Source organism: Haliotis rufescens, unplaced genomic scaffold (assembly GCF_023055435.1).
Source record: "Haliotis rufescens isolate VD_foot unplaced genomic scaffold, xgHalRufe1.0.p SCAF_2, whole genome shotgun sequence".
Classification (NCBI taxonomy): domain Eukaryota; kingdom Metazoa; phylum Mollusca; class Gastropoda; order Lepetellida; family Haliotidae; genus Haliotis; species Haliotis rufescens.
The window spans coordinates 70,869,496-70,889,386 of NW_025963890.1; the positions used below are offsets into that span (position 1 = coordinate 70,869,496).

The 19,891-nt window shown below is 43.5% G+C and overlaps 1 protein-coding gene across 2 annotated transcripts in view; it reads right to left on the reverse strand.

Annotated features, from left to right (window-relative positions):
• The window catches only part of LOC124133171 (QRFP-like peptide receptor), a 216,414-nt gene that overhangs the window by 152,602 nt on the left and 43,921 nt on the right, over positions 1-19,891 (reverse strand). The gene's annotated exons all lie outside the window — the stretch shown is intronic.

A 19,891-nucleotide genomic window follows, 5' to 3' on the forward strand; every position in this document is an offset into this window, starting at 1 on the left:
GGCGGGGGACACCAGAAATGGGCTTCACACATTGTACCCATGTCGGGAATCGAACCCGGGTCTTCGGCGTGATGAGCGAACGCTTTAACCACTAGGCTACCCGACCGCCCCTATATTATGAGAAGCAACCTTGGTTGAGAACAATATGTTGAGTGGGTTGCCGTTAAAGAAACACTGATGATATAGCCTCTAAATATAACAAAATGCTGTGTAAGCTCGAACACATGATTATTTGCGTCATCATACCCAACTCGCATATTTTGCGGGCACTGTAAGTGTGTAATGCGGCTACTTCGAAATCAACTTGGACACCACTAAGCCCTAAGGTTTCCGTTCCACGCAGCACTATTTTGGCGTCACACAGATTATTTTGACACAAAATACATGATGTCACAGTAGAATACAGAAAAGTGCAAGATTTCGTGTGTCCTAAAACTGATTGTCTTTTCTATAGGGGTTTCTTGAAAAATGTATTGTGACACAATCCATAATTTGTCGTTGCGACGATGTGACAGTGATCTGATCAATTCCGTGTTGCGAGAAAGTGCTTCTTGTAAAATGACCAGTATATTTTGTATCGTTTTGAGTCGCTTATGTCATTAAGCTTTATCAATGTCTAGATCTGTAACACGGGGAGTGCATTTAACAAAACATTTTGAAATATGGTACTTGTTGTTACCCTGCCCGGCGTTCGGTATTAAGAGGAAAAAACAATGACTGATCGGCTAGGAAACGATATACTGTGTCTGGGAAGGTTATCCATGTTAAACTGCGACATGGTATATCAGTGGGCTAGCATCTAAAAATGGCATTAGAGCGGACTTCAAGCACACACATGTAACATACTCACACATACATACACGCACGCCTGCACGCATTCATGCACATCGTTATAAAAGTGCAGTTATCTTAAACCCTATTTCCCTTCTTCTGTTACACAAGGGGCAGTCGGGTAGCCTAGTGGTTAAAGCGTTCGCTCGTCACGCCGAAGACCCGGGTTCGATTCCCGACATGGGTACAATGTGTAAAGCCCATTTCTGGTGTCCCCCGCCGTGACATTGCTGGAATATTGCTAAAAGCGGCGTAAAACCATACTCACTCACTCATCTGTTACACGATACAATGTGTAAAAAATATGTTTCTACAATATATCTTTGTTGGTAGCTGCACAATGCTTGTAAGGAGATAACATCTGAAGTGGTGTTCTCTTTATAACTTAAAGAGAAGCCATTCAAACACTTGAAGACCTAACAATAACACGCGACCGATATACTTCATAGTGGAAGACCCACAAATGTTATAACAACTAGTTACAAGCTTAAATGTAGAAAAACCCGCAAGCATCGTTGAGGGATTAAATAGCGCTTGGAATGTGGGCCACCTTGAAAAGTAACTGAGTAACCTCCCAGGCAAAAGAAAGTATACCCTTGAAATTTGGATTTGACCAAAGTACGAACGTTATCAGAACGTTACTAGGCTGAAAACAGTCGCAATCATTTACTCGTATCAAATACATCACCATCGGATGACCATTTCAAGTTTAACCTGTAATAAATGATATTATTGCCAGGGACACTTTGTTTGTAAAGTACAACTTCTAGTAGTGTTGGGGTGTTCTGTCCCATTCGGGATTCGAACCCACACTCTCAGAGTGAGGCACTTAATCGCCATCACACACAGTCAGCGATCTAGCCCACTCAGCAATAGAGGTTTCCACACCAAGTCCGACAACTGGTAGTGTAGATCGTGTACATTGACAAGTGTAAATTGACAAGGTTCCCATCGCGGAAGGCAATGAACACACAATGCTGTTTAGAAAGTGGTCAAATGTAATAAATGTGAAACCACTTTCAAACATTGGTGGATACTTTCTTTTGCCCGACAGTGTATGTCACGAATTTACATTTGGAGATTTTACACAATAAGTTAAAGCATTACACATTTTTTAAATCATTCATTCTTCCTGAAAAATATATTTTGGATAAGAAATTCCGAACAGCACTATCCCGTTTCAGATGTTGTTCTCATGACCTTCTATTAGAAAATGGTAGACATTTAACGATATCAAGGGAAAGCAGATTGTTTAAATATTGTATTGCCGTGAGATAGAAGATGAATACCATTTTTTGCTAGTCGGTCCATTTTATGCAAATATCAGAAAAGAATACATACATACATATTTCTATCTGAATCCTAGAATAGACAAGTTTTATATCATGTCATCTCAAAACGAAACAGTCACAAAATATCTTGTATATGTATATACACCATGCAATGAACATCAGATCCTCTGCATTATAGATGTGACATTTCGTTACGATATATGTAATTCCTATTGCACCCATTGCTACAGTATGTATATATGTAGTATAGTCCTATGGCCTTTTCAGTACTTGAAATAAAGATTGATCGATTGAATTTATATTAAATGTCCTTGTTTAAAGTAAGAATATTGTTTCCAATGCGCATTTGGTAGACAAGGCTGGGAACCTGTGACAGCATATCATTTTACTGAGTCAACAACAAACTGTTCCATAAGTATTCATTTCCAATTCCATTTCATCCATTTCATTCATTTTAATTGCCATCTTTTAAATATAGCAACATATACTGAGTTGCGTCCCTTGGGCGTGCAATGATGCTGCGCAGGTTCGAATCCCATAATCGCCTTGTTTATGATAAATGGGTTGTGAGACAAAGTGGGTTTAGACAAAGTGGTAATTGTCGACGAATTGAATTTCTTCAAAGCGGCGATTTTCTACAACCCACAACTTTTATCGACAGAATGATATCTTCAATAGTTCCTGTCTCTGTATGTAACTTGGGGGTCACGTGGGAACAGTCGTCTATGGTGCCGCAATTCTCAGTGCAAGAATCCTATGATTGTGGTTTCGAATCCCGGTTCGCTCCGATTATGTACCATCTGAGACCTGCATCGGTTTGGGATTTCCCCTCTCTCTCTCTCTCTCTCTCTCTCTCTCTCTCTCTCTCTCTCTCTCTCTCTCTCTCTCTCTCTCTCTCTCTCTCTCTCTCTCTCTCTCTCACTCACACACACACACACACACACACACACTTCCCTTTGTGAATGTTATTAGTGTCCTGACAATGTCTCAGTGTACCGTTCCCTTGAAGATCCGGGGTAGAATAGGTCTTCAGCAACCCATGATTGCCGTTAAAGTCGACAATACTTGTCATAAGAGGCGACTAACGGGATCGGGTGGTCAGGCTCGTTTACTTGATTTATGGGTGTCATCGTATCCAAAATCGTAAATCGATGCTCATGATGTCAATCACTGGATTGTCTGGTCCAGACTCGATTATTTTACATACCGCCGTCATATAGCTGGGTGCAGCGTAAAACAACAAACAAACAATCAAACAAAATATTTATGAATTTCGGAGAATTGAATCATATTTGTTAAGACAGCCAGTTGGTCCGAGGCTTGAACCCATTTATATGGGAGAAAATCCAAATTGACGCGCGCCGAATCGGAGCGAACCAGAATTTTAACCAAGTTCACTCACTGATCACTCAATCACTCTATGTAACTAAACGGACTAGTTTCATATATGCGTATAACTTAAGGATGCCCGCTGAACTTAAGGATGCCCGCTGGTCTGAATGAAGGGCATTGAACTTTTTTCTAAGATGTGTATTTCTAAATTCTCCAATGGAAAGAAGATGGGGAATAGAGGGAATTATATTTTAGTTTCCCTTGTTTATCGAGCCAAATTCACACTTTAACACATGGGGAAATCACGCAATTAGTTCGCAGTTGCACATAAAAGCATGATTGAACGTTTTTAGCCTTTGTAAATATTTTAAGCACATCTATAATAAAACATCAAAAGGAAAACATCGCATCGACTTTGCCGTGAGCAATACGCAACATGGCCTAAAAAGGCATAAAGTACCTTCTTTGTCTTATGCATACCGGCGTGTTTTTGAGTAGTTGACTTTTAGCCTGACGTCATATCGGATATTGATTGACTTAGCTTTTTTTGCCTTTTGAGCCCGGTGTTTTTGGTGGAATCTATTGTGGAGGATAATTGAGGTTGGTAACACTGTAAAAAAATGTGTTAAGAATGTAAACGCATGCAAGACATGTTTAGGAATGTGTTTAAAACCTAAAGGGAATATTCTTTTGACGTGGTCCATCTGAACATTTTCAGGGCAATTTTCTCACATCCTGACCGACACCTTATCACTAGATCCCATTAATCTAAACATGTTACCGACAAAATGCATATCATTATGTATTATCCTAATAATCTAAACATGTTTAGAACTTGTCATGATTAAATAAAGTGCATATCGCTGGGTATTATGTATAATATATGTGACTAAGCATAAAATGAGGGACCCTATAGGTTAAAAATCACATTTTGAGTTTTCATTATATTTTAAAACTACAGTATTATCGGAACAGAAAATACAATTCGCAAGCTTCAAACATATTTATTACAGGGATACATGTCATCAAACATTTGGACTCATTTTTAACTGTTTATGTAATAATTGCAGTTTTTAGACACAATGTCTGGTGAATTGAAAGACGAGAGAACAATAAGGTATTTTAATACAGCCCGCGCACATGGCGACCTTCACTGAAGTAATTATATAAGGTGACGTCATACGTCTTATGACGTCACAGCACAATTGTATCCTAGCACCCATAAGGTCCCTTTCCGACATTTTGACCCTAAACACGTTTAGCTCTTAAACACAATCCTAAACATGTTTGGATCCCAAACGTGTAAATATTATGGGAAAAGGAAAGTGTTGAGGTTTATGTTCAGGATCGAAACACACTTTTGACAGACAGTGTATTTTCTGGTGTTGACGATTTATATTGACATTACGCTGTTAGAACATTACCACACAAGATACTTCGAGCTGTGCAAAAAACATATTTTTCTTGCATCCCTAAAACATGAACGCAAGGATTCATGCAAATCGTTACCCGACCCCACGCCACTGATGCGGCTACTCTTAAAGTGACTTATAATAAGAACTGCACAAGATGGTTTTAAACTGACACACTGCTCTCAAGTATGTACTTTCAGATGAAAATATATACAAACATCAGCTGCCATTATTGATTTTTTTTTTTTCAAAAAGGTATTATATTCTGTTTCCTTTTTATATCCATATTAAACCGAGTTTCTATTTGGGGCTGATCCTTCCTCTGTCATAAAAGCTACCGATTTAGAAAATGCTGTGTAACTGTTTCATGTTGCACAACAATCTCAAAGAAATCTCCCGTCCCCAGCTGAGCCCTACATAGCATAATAAATTGTTTAATTTGAGCAGTCGGCACCAACGCTGCTACATCTAAGGAATCCAGTATTACGTCTCTTGAACGGTGTCGAAACAGATACCGTAGATTTAACCAAGCTAATTGTCAGTGAAATTAAAGTCAATATCTTTCACATTCATTTAATCAAGGACACAACGTAGGATCCAGTATGGTATTGGTGTGTTTGATGTTGGTTGAAGTTGTTTTGTTTACTTTGTTGTTGTTCTTTCTTATTATGATCACTCATTTCTCAGACCAGACCGCCTCCGTGGTCTAATGGTAGAGCGTCCACCCGGAGAGCGGAAGGTCCGGGGTTCGATCCCCGGCCGCGTCATACCAAAGACGTTAAAAGATGGTACTTGTTGTTACCCTGTCTGGCGCTCGGCATTAAGGGGCTAAAACAAGGACTGGTCGGCTCGGAGTCAGTATACTGTGTCTGAGGGGGGTATTCATGTTAAACTGCGGCATGGTTTCTAAGTGAGCTAGCACTATAAATCGGCCTCAGTCCGGGCTAGTACAAGCAGCCACACATACACACACAAGTAAATGCACGTCGCTATATAAGTGCAATAATCTTGGACGCGACGTTAAACCCCATTTCACCTCAACTCACCATTTCTCAGACCCTTATTAAATATAATTTGATGATTTCCATATCAGAGATTTTATGAAATCTGTATAATGCACACGGGTTTTTAGCTATTGCAGGGCCACGCGGCATTGTGGCAGTAATTTATTCACATACTACTCATAAGCACGCTTTTTAAGATAAAAGACACAATTTCTCCACTTCCCCACTTTTCAACATCTCAAGTTTCGAGTGAACACTGAAGAAAGAATTGAAAGTGTGAAGTGAGGGGAAATGGGGTTCAAAATTATTTCACTTTTTACGACATCCATGCACGTATGTATCGCTGCTTGTAATAGTCAAGATTTATGCCAGTTTTATTACGTTACCCTTCTGTCACGGAGCTGTACTCCAATGATCAGAGGTGCCATAAAATAAGACTAAAGTGATAAAGAAAACGTGGTTTGACAATGACAAATAAATCCACTCTGCGCTTATACAGATCACAAACTAATGCTATCAGCACAAATATACAACCAAGTTTTAGCCAAACAACTGTATTACTGCTATAAATTAGGAAGGTAGCTAACACAACACTTTGACAAGACTTGGACCCGGTGCGTCGACTGTCAATTAAGTCGGCTCCGACCAATTAACACCTGAGTGAATTAACTCCACACTCTAATAAGTGAATTACCTTGGCTCAGTAAACAAAGGGCAAATATACACCAAGACCTTATCTCTAATTTGAGTCACTTACACTACAAAAATAGACGATTACTTCTGAATAACAATCAGTCTAAATCGACTAACGTTTCCGTCACTTTGACTGAACAAGGAAATACTAAAGTTCCCAAATAGTTAGTTAATCACGGGAAGGTTGGTTATCCACGGATTAACAACAAAACTCAGTATTACAAACCCTTGTAACTACATTTGGTTCAGTACAATCAGGCTAAGTCAGAATCTAGATCGACAACGCCACGAACCCACTCACTGACGAAACCCGAGTTTCGAACGTGAATGATTTAACTGAGCATGGAGGGTGAACATATCTAGAGATCTAGTGAGTGTGTGAGTGAGTTGGGTTTAACGCCGCCTTTAACATCATTCCAGTTATATCACGGCGTGTCAGCTTAATGTGGGAGGAAAGCCCGAAGTGATGCAGGTCTCGGACGTTTACCACTTCGGTGAAACCCACGAGCACGGGTATGGTGCTGACAAACCTAGAAACATAATCGGGGCGAACCGGGATTCGAACCCACAATCATAGGTTTCTGGCTTGTCCAAGGGACGCAACTCTGCACAGCGAATTGCGGCGCCTTAGACGACTGGGCCACCCGTGCCCCCTTCTAGAGATCTAGAAAGTCTTTGTATGCACCGTGCGGGGGTATCGGAGAAGACATTCTCTGCTGGACCACCGGGAGATACAACTGACTGAGGCGACAAGCCAACGTGTGTTTCTAAACACGGGGAAAACACGAATTGCAAACTAACAACTACATCTACACTGGAGCGCCAGGCAGGGTAATAATAAGTACCATCTTTTCACGTCTTTTGGTAAGACGCGGTTCTATCCCCTAAATCACGAAAGCAGTGCAATATGAATACCTTACTGGTTGTAACTTATTGTATAAACCTCCAGTCCATTGCACATTCTCAGGAAATACTCCAATCCTCACGATCGTTTAGTATTATAGGAATTAAAGCTATAGTATCAGGCACGACCCGGCTGACATGAATTTGACATTCTTTATTCTTTCAGTGATTAAAATAAGTACGCTGGACATTCTCGTATATTCATTCCTTCATAACGAGTGTATATATACCTATTTTTATATTAACTAGTAACATATGCTTTATTTGGGGTAACACTTTCTTAGTAAACTAATAATTTGATTACTTCTGTAGGGGTGGGGTCCCATCCGGGATTGAACCTACACTCTAAGTGTGACATCTAACTGTCAGCATACAAAGTCAGTCAGCGACCTAATTTATAACCACTCAGCACCCGATGCTTTTAGACCGTGGAAGTCCGACAACTGGTGGTCTAGCCCACGCACCTCTCTATAACTACACTGGTCTGACTGCACTTCTATGAATTTTTTTAAATCGGAGTTACAGTCAGTGGTGTTAAAGCCGGCCAATTTTTATCTCATCTTCATCTTTTATCTTCATCATCTTTAAAGAAATCTATGTAATTACAAGTATCTTTGTTCAGAATTGTTTGATTCTCTTTTCTTTGATAAAAACCTCTGTTTTTGATGATGACTTCGCTTTCAGTCTGATTCTCGACTATAGACAGACCTACATTACACCGCTAGAACTTTTCCAACCACGGCGGTTATTATTTGGTTTGGACTTTTTTTAAAGTTATTTTTAAATAAACATCCACATATGTTTTAGAGGAACGTTGTCTTCAAAGGCGTCTTCGTGTATCAATCTCCTGTCACGAATGAAAAAAGAGGCACAAACACATGGTTTCAATCTCATATCAAAAACCACATGCTTGAGAAAGCATATATGTGTAGTCTAAGTGTAACGTTAATGTCACAAAATCTTAAATATGACATAAATTGACTTCTATCCTGCTGACACGATATACATTGAAATGGAGCACATGTAAAACGAACCTTGTATGACCGTGATGAGTGATGGCATGATTGTTACGTGTGTACAAGGAGTCCGCTTTAAAGTTCTATGTCCTTGCTAAGATCTTAGTGAACGTATAGAACGGTATAGTCTGTAGATAGAGGTTTGTGCGCATGCGTGCGTGTGTGTTAGTGATTGTGTAAGTGTGAGTGCGTGTGACTGTGTAAGTGTGCGTGCGTGTTGACTTGTCTGTGTAACTGTGTACGTGTACGTGTGTATGTGAGTGACAGTGTAAGTGTGCGTGCGTGTTGACTTGTCTGTGTGTGACTGTGTAAGTGTGCGTGTGTGTGTGAGTGACAGTGTAAGTGTGCGTGCGTGTAGACTTGTCTGTGTGTGACTGTGTAAGTGTGCGTGCTTGTGTGTGATTGTGTAAGTGTGCGTGCGTGTGGACTTCTCTGTGTGACTGTGTAAGTGTGCGTGTCTGTATGTGAATGTGTTAGTGTGCGTGTGTGTGTGTGAATGTGTAAGTGTGAGTGCGTGTGAACTTGTGTGTGTGTGCATGTGAAAGTATGCGTGCGTGTGGACTTGTCTGTGTGTGATTGTGTAAGTGTGCGTGCGTGTCTGTGTGATTGTGTAAGTGTGCGTGCGTGTGGACTTGTCTGTGTGTGAATGTGTAAGTGTGCGTGCGTGTATGTGAGAATGTGTAAGTGTGCGTGCGTGTGGACTTGTGTGTTTGTGAATGTGTAAGTGTGCGTGCGTGTTTGTGTGGCATCAACGGTCATTAGAAACTATCTTAAGCAAATACGATTTACAACAATTTACAGCATTTGCATGCTAGGAAAATTCCATATACCTTTTAATTAGGTATATACTCCATTTTGATTGATCAAACAGAGGTTTCAAATCACAACAACCATCTCTAATCTCTTTTTATACTTCTTTTCTAATGAACTGTTTGGAGGAATTCTAATATGTACCTTTGTGATAGGTTACATTCACACACTGCAAGTCTGCATGACACTGCTCTGACTACGGGCCGCCAGGCAATAGCTCTGACTACGGGCCGCCAGGAAATAGATTGACTGCAAGTCCACATGACACTGGCACTGCTCTGATTACGGGCCGCCAGGAAATAGACTGACTGCAAGTCCACATGACACTGGCACTGCTCTGATTACGAGCCGCAATGATATAGCTCCGACTACGGGCCGCCAGGAAATAGCTCTGACTACGGGCCGCCAGGAAATAGATTGACTGCAAGTCTACATGACACTGCTCTGACTACGGGCCGCCAGGAAATAGATTGACTGCAAGTCCACATGACACTGGCACTGCTCTGACTACGGGCCGCCAGGAAATAGCTCTGACTACGGGCCGCCAGGAAATAGACTGACTGCAAGTCCATATGACACTGGCACTGCTCTGACTATGGGCCGCCAGGAAATAGCTCTGACTACGGGCCGCCAGGAAATGGCTCTGACTACGGGCCGCCAGGAAATAGATTGACTGCAAGTCCACATGACACTGGCACTGCTCTGACTACGGGCCGCCAGGAAATAGCTCTGACTACGGGCCGCCAGGAAATAGCTCTGACTACGGGCCGCCAGGAAATAGCTCTGACTACGGGCCGCCATGAAATAGATTGACTGCAAGTCAACATGACACTGGCACTGCCCTAACTACGGGCCGCCAGGAAATAGCTCTGACTACGGGCCGCCAGGAAATAGACTGACTGCCAGTCCACATGACACTGGCACTGCTCTGACTACGGGCCGCCAGGCAATAGCTCTGACTACGGGCCGCCAGGAAATAGCTCTGACTACGGGCCGCCAGGAAATAGATTGACTGCAAGTCCACATGACACTGGCACTGCTCTGACTATGGGCCGCCATGAAATAGCTCTGACTACGGGCCGCCAGGAAATAGCTCTGACTACGGGCCGCCAGGAAATAGATTGACTGCAAGTCCACATGACACTGGCACTGCTCTGACTACGGGCCGCCAGGAAATAGCTCTGACTACGGGCCGCCAGGAAATAGCTCTGACTACGGGCCGCGAGGAAATAGCTCTGACTACGGGCCGCCAGGAAATAGCTCTGACTACGGGCCGCCAGGAAATAGATTGACTGCAAGTCCACTAACACTGGCACTGCCCTAACTACGGGCCGCCAGGAAATAGCTCTGACTACGGGCCGCTAGGAAATAGACTGACTGCCAGTCCACATGACACTGGCACTGCTCTGACTACGGGCCGCCAGGAAATAGCTCTGACTACGGGCCGCCAGGAAATAGATCTGACTACGGGCCGCGAGGAAATAGATTGACTGCAAGTCCACATGACACTGGCACTGCTCTGACTATGGGCCGCCAGGAAATAGCTCTGACTACGGGCCGCCAGGAAATAGCTCTGACTACGGGCCGCGAGGAAATAGATTGACTGCAAGTCTACATGACATTGCTCTGTCTACGGGCCGCCATGAAATAGATTGACCGCAAGTCTACATGACACTGGCACTGCTCTGACTACGGGCCGCCAGGAAATAGCTCTGACTGCGGGCCGCCAGGAAATAGCTCTGACTACGGGCCGCCAGGAAATAGATTGACTGCAAGTCTACATGACATTGCTCTGTCTACGGGCCGCCATGAAATAGACTGACTGCAAGTCTACATGACACTGGCACTGCTCTGACTACGGGCCGCCAGGAAATAGATTGACTGCAAGTCCACATGACACTGGCACTGCTCTGACTACGGGCCGCCAGGAAATAGCTCTGACTACGGGCCACCATGAAATAGATTGACTGTAAGTCTACATGACACTGGCACTGCTCTGACCATGGGCCGCCATGAAATAGCTCTGACTACGGGCCGCCAGGAAAAAGATTGACTGCAAGTCCACATGACGTTGCTCTGTCTACGGGCCGCCATGAAATAGATTGACTGTAAGTCCACATGACACTGCTCTGTCTACGGGCCGCCATGAAATAGCTCTGACTACGGGCCGCCAGGAAATAGCTCTGACTACGGGCCGCCAGGAAATAGATTGACTGCAAGTCTACATGACATTGCTCTGTCTACGGGCCGCCAGGAAATAGATTGACTGCAAGTCTACATGACACTTGCACTGCTCTGACTACGGGCCGCCAGGAAATAGCTCTGACTACGGGCCGCCAGGAAATAGCTCTGACTACGGGCCGCCAGGAAATAGATTGACTGCAAGTCTACATGGCACTGGCACTGCTCTGACTACGGGCCGCCATGAAATAGCTCTGACTACGGGCCGCCAGGAAATAGCTCTGACTACGGGCCGCCAGGAAATAGCTCTGACTACGGGCCGCCAGGAAATAGACTGACTGCATATCACATGACACTGGCACTGCTCTGACTACGGGCCGCCAGGAAATAGCTCTGACTACGGGCCGCCATGAAATAGCTCTGACTACGGGCCGACATGAAATAGTTTTGACTGCAAGTCTGCACGACACTGCTCTGATTACGGGCCACCATGACAGCGAGAGTTACCTCGAGGAAGTTCGTGATCATGAGGTTCGAAAGGCGGACACAATTCTACGTGTTGCCTTTTACAATGATCCGTGTTGATTTTAAAGAGCGTTCTACGACTCTTGCTCAGAAGTTGATTGATCAAGGCTACAACATTTTAGCCCTTAGTAAAGCTATTTCAAACAGCGTTATGGTAGACATGGGGAGGACATTTCCAAATTTGACGCATCAGTGACAAAAACTATGTCTGATGCTAGTCTTGTATCATTGTTTCCGTGTAGGTTTTTTCAGGTGAACGATTGACTTGTCTTTGTATATGTTTGGGGCAGGGCCACCGGTGCCGCAGAACACCTTTTCGCGAACACCTGGTGTCATCACTATCTGATTCATGATATATGATTCATAAACACATGCTCATTATATAGTCGGAATCGTACACCGCTTTGGGCAGAGATTTCTTAGGAATAGGAAAAGGATTTTGTCGCTTTTATTAACATTTGATTCACATGAATAACATCATGTGTGGTGAATGTCGAACACTTGACAATTAGGCTTAAATAAATGTCTCTATTTGTTCATGTCTACACTTTGAGTCAATCCGGGTTTTTTTTATTAGAGGTAAACATTTTTTTACATGAATATTTAAGAACACATTTAACCTCGCAATTAATATTGAGGTGTCTGCACAAATGGATAAATGCTCCATTCCACGTATACAGTGACCTGATATTTCAAACGGAAAATGTGTATGTGTGTGTCTCTCTGTGGATGTGTGTGTGTGTGTGTGTGTGTGTGTGTGTGTGTGTGTGTGTGTGTGTGTGTGTGTGTGTGTGTGTGTGTGTGTGTGTGTGTGTGTGTGTGTGTGTGTCTGTGTCTGTGGATGTGTGTGTGTGTGTCTGTGTATGTGTGTGTCTCTCTGTGGATGTCTCTGTGTGTGGGTGTGTGGCTGTGTGTGTGTCTGTGTATGTGTGTGTCTCTCTGTGGATGTCTGTGTGTGTGTGTGTGTGTGTGTGTGTGTGTCTGTGTGTGTGTGTGTGTGTGTGTCTGTGTCTGTCTGTCTGTGTGTGTCTGTGTATGTGTGTGTCTCTCTGTGGATGACTGTGTCTTAGTGTCTGTGAGTTTCTGTGTATGTGTGTGTCTCTCTGTGGATGTCTGTATCTGTGTATCTGTGTGTCTGTATATGTGTGTGTCTCTCTGTGGATGTCTGTGTTTTGGGGTGTCTGTGTGTGTCTGTGTATGTGTGTGTCTATATGTGGCTGTGTGTCTGTGTGTGTGTGAGTGTCTGTGAGTGTCTGTGTATGTGTGTGTCTCTCTGTGGATGTCTGTGTGTGAATGTATGTGTGTGTCTGTACATGTGTGTCATTCTCTGTGGATGTCTGTGTCTATGTGTCTGTGTGTGAGTGTCTGTGAGTGTCTGTGTCTGTGTGTGTCTCTCTGTGGATGTCTGTGTGTGGGGGTGTATGTGTGTGTCTGTATATGTGTGTCATTCTCTGTGGATGTCTGTGTCTGTGTGTCTGTGTGTGTGAGTGTGTGAGTGTCTGTGTGTATCTCTCTGTGGATGTCTGTGTGTGGTCGTCTTTGCGTCTCTGTGTGTGTCTGTGCTTGTGTCTATGTGTGTGTCTGTGCGTGTGTTTGTGTATGTGTCTCTCTGTAGATGTCTGATCTGTGTGTGTCTGTGAGTGTCTGTGTTCGTGTTTATCTGTGTGTCTCTGTCCATGTGTGTGTCTCTATGTATCTGTGTGTGTGTCTGTACGTGTGTCAGTGTATGTGTGCGTGTGTCTCTCTGTGTGTCTATGTGTGTCTGTGAGTGTCTATCAGCGTGTCTGCGTGTGTGTATCTGTGTATGTGTGTGTCTCTCTGTGGATGTCTGTGTGTGTCAATGTGTGTCTGTGTTCGTGTCTCTCCGTGTGTCTCTCTCTGTGTCTCTGTCTGTGTGTCTGTACGTCTCTCTACCTATCTATCTATCTATCTATATATCTATCTATCTGTGGTTTATGCGTCTGTGCATCTGTCTCTGTATGTGTATGTATGTGTATATGTGTGTGCGTCAGTGTGCGGTAGGTCTGGTGTGTGTGCGTGTCTATGTTTGTGTCTCTCTGTGGATGCCTGTTTGAGTATCTGGGTATGTGTGTGTCTCCCTGTGGATGTCTGTGTTTGTCTATGTGTGTCTTTGTTTATCTGTGTTCGTGTCTATCGTTGTGTCTGTGTATCTGTGTGTGTCTCTCTATGTGTGTGTCTCTCTATGTGTGTGTCCGTGAGAGTCTGTGTATGTCTCTCTGTGAATGTCTGTGTGTCTGTGTATGTATGTGTCTCTCTGTGGATGTCTGTGTGTGTGTGTGTGTGTGTGTGTGTCTATGTGTGTCTGTGAGCGTCTGTGTTCGTGTCTATTTTTGTGTCTCTGTGTCTCTGTGTGTCTCTCTATGTGTGTGTCTGTGTGTCTCTCTCTATATGTGTGTGTGTGTCTATGTGTGTCTGTGAGCGTCTGTGTTCGTGTCTATTTTTGTGTCTCTGCGTGTGTCTCTCTATATGTGTGTCTGTGCGTGTCTGTGTGTGTGTGTGTGTGTGTGTGTGTCTATGTGTGTCTGTGAGCGTCTGTGTTCGTGTCTATTTTTGTGTCTCTGTGTCTCTGTGTGTGTCTCTCTATGTGTGTGTCTGTGTGCCTCTCTCTATATGTGTGTCTGTGTGTGTGTGTGTGTCTATGTGTGTCTGTGAGCGTCTGTGTTCGTGTCTATTTTTGTGTCTCTGTTTGTGTCTCTCTATATGTGTGTCTGTGTGTGTGTGTGTGTCTATGTGTGTCTGTGAGCGTCTGTGTTCGTGTCTATTTTTGTGTCTCTGTGTCTCTGTGTGTGTCTCTCTATGTGTGTGTCTGTGTGTGTCTCTCTATATGTGTGTCTGTGTGTGTGTGTGTGTCTATGTGTGTCTGTGAGCGTCTGTGTTCGTGTCTATTTTTGTGTCTCTGTGTGTGTCTCTCTATATGTGTGTCTGTGCGTGTGTCTGTGTCTGTGTGTGTGTGTGTCTATGTGTGTCTGTGAGCGTCTGTGTTCGTGTCTATTTTTGTGTCTCTGTGTCTCTGTGTGTGTCTGTGCGTGTGTCTGTGTATGTGTGTGTTTCTCTGTGGATGCCTATGTGTGTCTGTGAGTGTCTGTGTCCGTGTCTATCTGTGTGTCTCTGTGTGTGTCTCTATGTGTGCGTCTGTGCGTGTGTTTGTGAGTGTCCATGTGTGCGCGTCTGTGTGCGTCAGTACGTGTGCGTATCTTTGAGTCTCTCTCTCTCTCTCTCTCTCTCTCTCTCTCTCTCTCTCTCTCTCTCTCTCTCTCTCTCTCTCTTTCTCTCTCTCTCTTTGTTTATGCGTCTGTGTATGTGTATGTCTGTGTGTGCATCAGTGTGCGGTAAGTCTGGTGTATGTGCGTGTCTATGTGTGTGAGTGTGTGTGAGTGTACCCAATTAATACCGAGCACCGGGCAGGGTAAGAACAAGTATCATGTATTACCGTCTTTTGGTGTGGCACGGGCAGAGGATCGAACCACCGACCTTCCACTCTCCGGGCTTGACTTTCTATACACATCTACTACACCACAAAGACTTCTTAGTCCATATCAGCATCTGGATACAATCAGCTTGTCACCGAATGACGCAAAAAGTGTGCTTGACAACTAAGCAGGTGTTCGAAAATGAATAGAACAAAATGACTGCTGCATTGTCCCGAATATCAGATTATAAAAGGAGTTTCTTCCCTTAACATGAATATGTCAGCGTCACAGTAAAGATGAAAATTACGAATATGGTAGTTAGACTTCAACTGTAAGTGCTTCCTATATTATTTATGATAAAAACTCGTGTAAAAGATATTTCAGTTTCCAAAAGACATCAACCATGTCATGGAGCTGTTACAAAACTTTCAGCTATCTCCATAAATATATTATCTCAGCATTACTATGTTGTTTCGTCATGAATCTTAAGGAAGGGAATTACAGGAGGTGCCTCCAATGTCAGAGATGCTGTCGAAAGCCCTGTCAGCAGCATCTCAACAAGGCGTTGAAGTTATTCCGTTATATCACTGACGGCATGTTCCGGATGTTTGAAGCCGTCAGATTCAGTCATAGCCATAAGTCGACAAATGAGAAATCTGCATAATTCACATTCATGTTTCTGCTGTCATTAACGAAATTTTCCCTATACATAAAAAATCTTTCTTCGAGAAAGACACCGCTTCCATGTCGATTTCCGGGACGGATGATGGGTGTGTTGGACCGCGACATGACCTTGTATCCCTCAATGTCGACTAAACTGAATTGCCTCTCTGACCATATCAACTAAACTACTGTAATTCTGACAATGTCGACTACAATATACCTGTGTATCTGACAACATCGACTAAACTTCGTCCTTTAGTTTGGTGTGACAATGTCGACAACGCTAGACCTGTGTATCTGTCAATGATACGCCGCCATGATATAGCTCTGACCGCAAGACTTCACGATAAAGCTCTGACTATAGTCCGCTAAAATGATGATGATGATGATGATGATGATGATGATGATGGTGGTGGCGATGATGATGATGATGATGATGATGATGATGATGATGATGATGATGATGATGATGGTGGTGGTGGTGGTGGTGGTGATGATGATGATTATGATGATGATGGAAATAAGGAAATGCTCCACCGTTTAATTATCAAATTTCTCAGCACATCTGGAGAAATAACGCAGTTAATTGTCACCATTATCAAAATAATTGACTTATACCCCGTTCACATGCGCCTCTATACATATGTGTGTATATGTGCATACGTGTGTAGAAATACATACGTGAGTATAATTGTCATGTGAACGCGTTTACTCATGTGTGTATATTTACACCAGGAGCAAATTTGCATCATGTCTGGAGCAGGTGCAAATGTAAAATTGCCCTGTGTGTATATGTTACAACGTGAACGTTTATGTTAACGTAAGAGGATGATCTAACTAATATCTGATCTTTTGTCAACACCAAACAAATTGTCAACAGTTGCCAACTTTATGCGTATATACAGAGTTGAGCGGACGGTGTCTTTCTTTTGGTTTCAAGGAGTCAAAACTTTGTGTACAAATTAAATCAAACACGTTTGCTTCACGCGAAAACATTCGGTGAAGTAACTCTCTTCTCCTTCAACTTTGATTGGAAAACAACCTGTTTTGTGTTGAAAGTCGTGAACAGACTGACGGATATGTGTGCCTTACAATATTAAGATTACTTTATTTACACGCCTAAGTTGATTTTCATGTGAACGCATAGTAAATTTACATATACACGCGTATGTATAGTTACACATGTGCAAAATTACTTACGTTAGTAAATGTTGTGCATGTGGACAGGGTAAAAGATACCGAAATTCAAGAGGGTTGTAGGTGCGGCCTTTAGCAACTACAAAATGTGGTCAACATTGGACATAGAGTAAACTACGGTTATAACGAACTCAAAGGGGCCACTAATTGTTATTCGTTATAACCGTAGTTCGTTATAAGCAAATGTACGGAATATATACAGCAAATAGACAGGACCAAATGCATAGTTCGTTATATCCGTCAGTTCGTTATAGGTGAGGTGAGGTGAAATTGGGTTTAACGTCGCGTCCAAGATTATTGCACTTATATAGCGACGTGCGTGCACGTGTGTGTGTGTGTGGCTGCTTGTACTAGTCCGGACTGATGCCGATTTATAGTGCTAGCTCACTGAGATACCATGCCGCAGTTTAACATGAATACCCCACTCTGACACAGTATACTGACTCCGAGCCCCTTAATGCCGAGCGCCAGACAGGGTAACAACAAGTACCATCTTTTAACGTCTTTTGGTATGACGCGGCCGGGGATGGATCCCCGGACCTTCCGCTCTCCGGGCGGACGCTCTACCACAAGACCACGAAGGCGGCACCAGTTCGTTATAAGCGTGTTCGTTATAACCGTAGTTTTCTGTATATTTTACGTCGCAATCCCGCGAGGATGCTTGGGGACCTGAGATCATGAACACTTTCCACACCTCTGCTGGTAGATCGCTGCTGCGTGTGGTCTTTAAACGAATTGGAAACAGTTGTATTTAACTTACATAAGTATGTCATAAGTCAATAATGGGACATTATTTAGCGGCGATGCATTGTGGCGAAAGGCGATCACTGACAAAATAATTATGTTGTGCTCTAATATGGGCCTATTTACCTGTATGAAATACAAGTTTCAGCTTGAACTAAACTGACGTCCAAAAGAAACTTTACCAACTGAAAATATGAATTTCAGACAAAGTATAACAAATCTTTCGATAAAGTCTATCGAAAACACCTAACCTAAATACAACAATAGTGAATGCAGAAAATGTTAATCGTCTGTTACATGTTTGCGAGATAACACGCGAAAAAGTGAAAAACACGTGCACCACGGACAAATGCAAATGCACGTGCGGGTAAGGGTATAAAACGATTGCAACGGCAAGTCAGACATCCACAGTGATAAAAAACCACAAAAGAAATGCCACGACTCACAGTCGAACAAGGTGAACGAGCCTTGGGTATGGCACAGATGAGATCCACCCACGCCCATATTGCACGAACCTTCGGTTACTCCCGTGTTGCCGTTACCAACTTGATACAACGTTACAGACAGACAGGACGGACCGCTGACAGGCCAAGAACAGGCAGACCCATGGTGACCACGCCCCATGATGACAGGTACTTGCGTACCTTGCACCTCCGAAATCGCTTCCTGACAGTGACGTCATCGGCGACAAATGCCTAAGGTCACAGGGTTAGTCGACAGACAGTGGCCAGGAGATTCAGGGCTCATGGAATCAGGGCTTTTAGACCATACAGAGGACAGCTATTGACAGCGCAACATCGTCGTCTGCGATTGAGATGAGCCCGGACTGTACGGCGTTGGCAACGACGTGACTGGCAGAGGGTTGTCTTCACTGACGAAAGTCGATTCTGTATGTTTAGGGCTGATGGAAGACAACGTGTTTACCGCCGAAGGGGTGAACGAACGGCGGCGTGTTGCGTGCAGGAGGTCGTACCATATGGTGGAGGGAGTGTCATGGTGTGGGGAGGAATCTGTGGGCAGGAGAGGACACCGCTGGTCATCGTTGACGGAAACTTGACAGCTCAGCGTTACATGGATAACATTCTTCGTCCAGTTGTCCTACCATTTCTCCAACAGCAGCCACGTGGTGTCATTTATCAGCATGACAACGCTAGAGCCCATACAGCCAGAATTGTCACTAACTTCCTCGCAGCCAACAACGTCAACGGCCTGCCGTGGCCTGCACGCTCACCCGACATGTCCCCCATAGAACACCCTAGGGACTTGATGGATCGTCGTGTTCGACAACGACCACACTCTCCAGCCAACCGACAAGAACTGATCTTTGCCCTCCAAGAAGAATGGCGACAAATCCCACATGACCTCATCAGACGACTGACTTTTTCTGTGCGTCGAAGAGTTTTTGCGTGTATTGAGGCATTTGGTGGTCACAAACGCTACTAATGACTTGTTATTGAACGTGAGCGATTGTTTATGTACTCTGCCTATTGTCCATGATTCCGAAAGCTCGAGTTTTGTACCAGACCCAACTTTGGGGGGCTCTGACGTCATTCTCGGTCGCGGTATGATTTTCAGTGTTGATTATGTTGATATATTGCATGTATGTTTTGTTGTTTTTGAGCAAGAGTGATTTCAAATTCTGGTAAAGTTTCTTTTGGACGTCAGTTTATATTGCTTGTTGTCACTGTGCCATTTGTGAGAGAAGAGATACTACTTTCGATGATAGAATTTTAAAATGGTTTTACATGATAAAGAGGTAAACATGAGAAACATGGAATATTCTTATCGAGGCAATGTGAGACATGCTATTTGTGTCACCGTTACCATGACAACATGCAATGTCAACATGGAAGATGT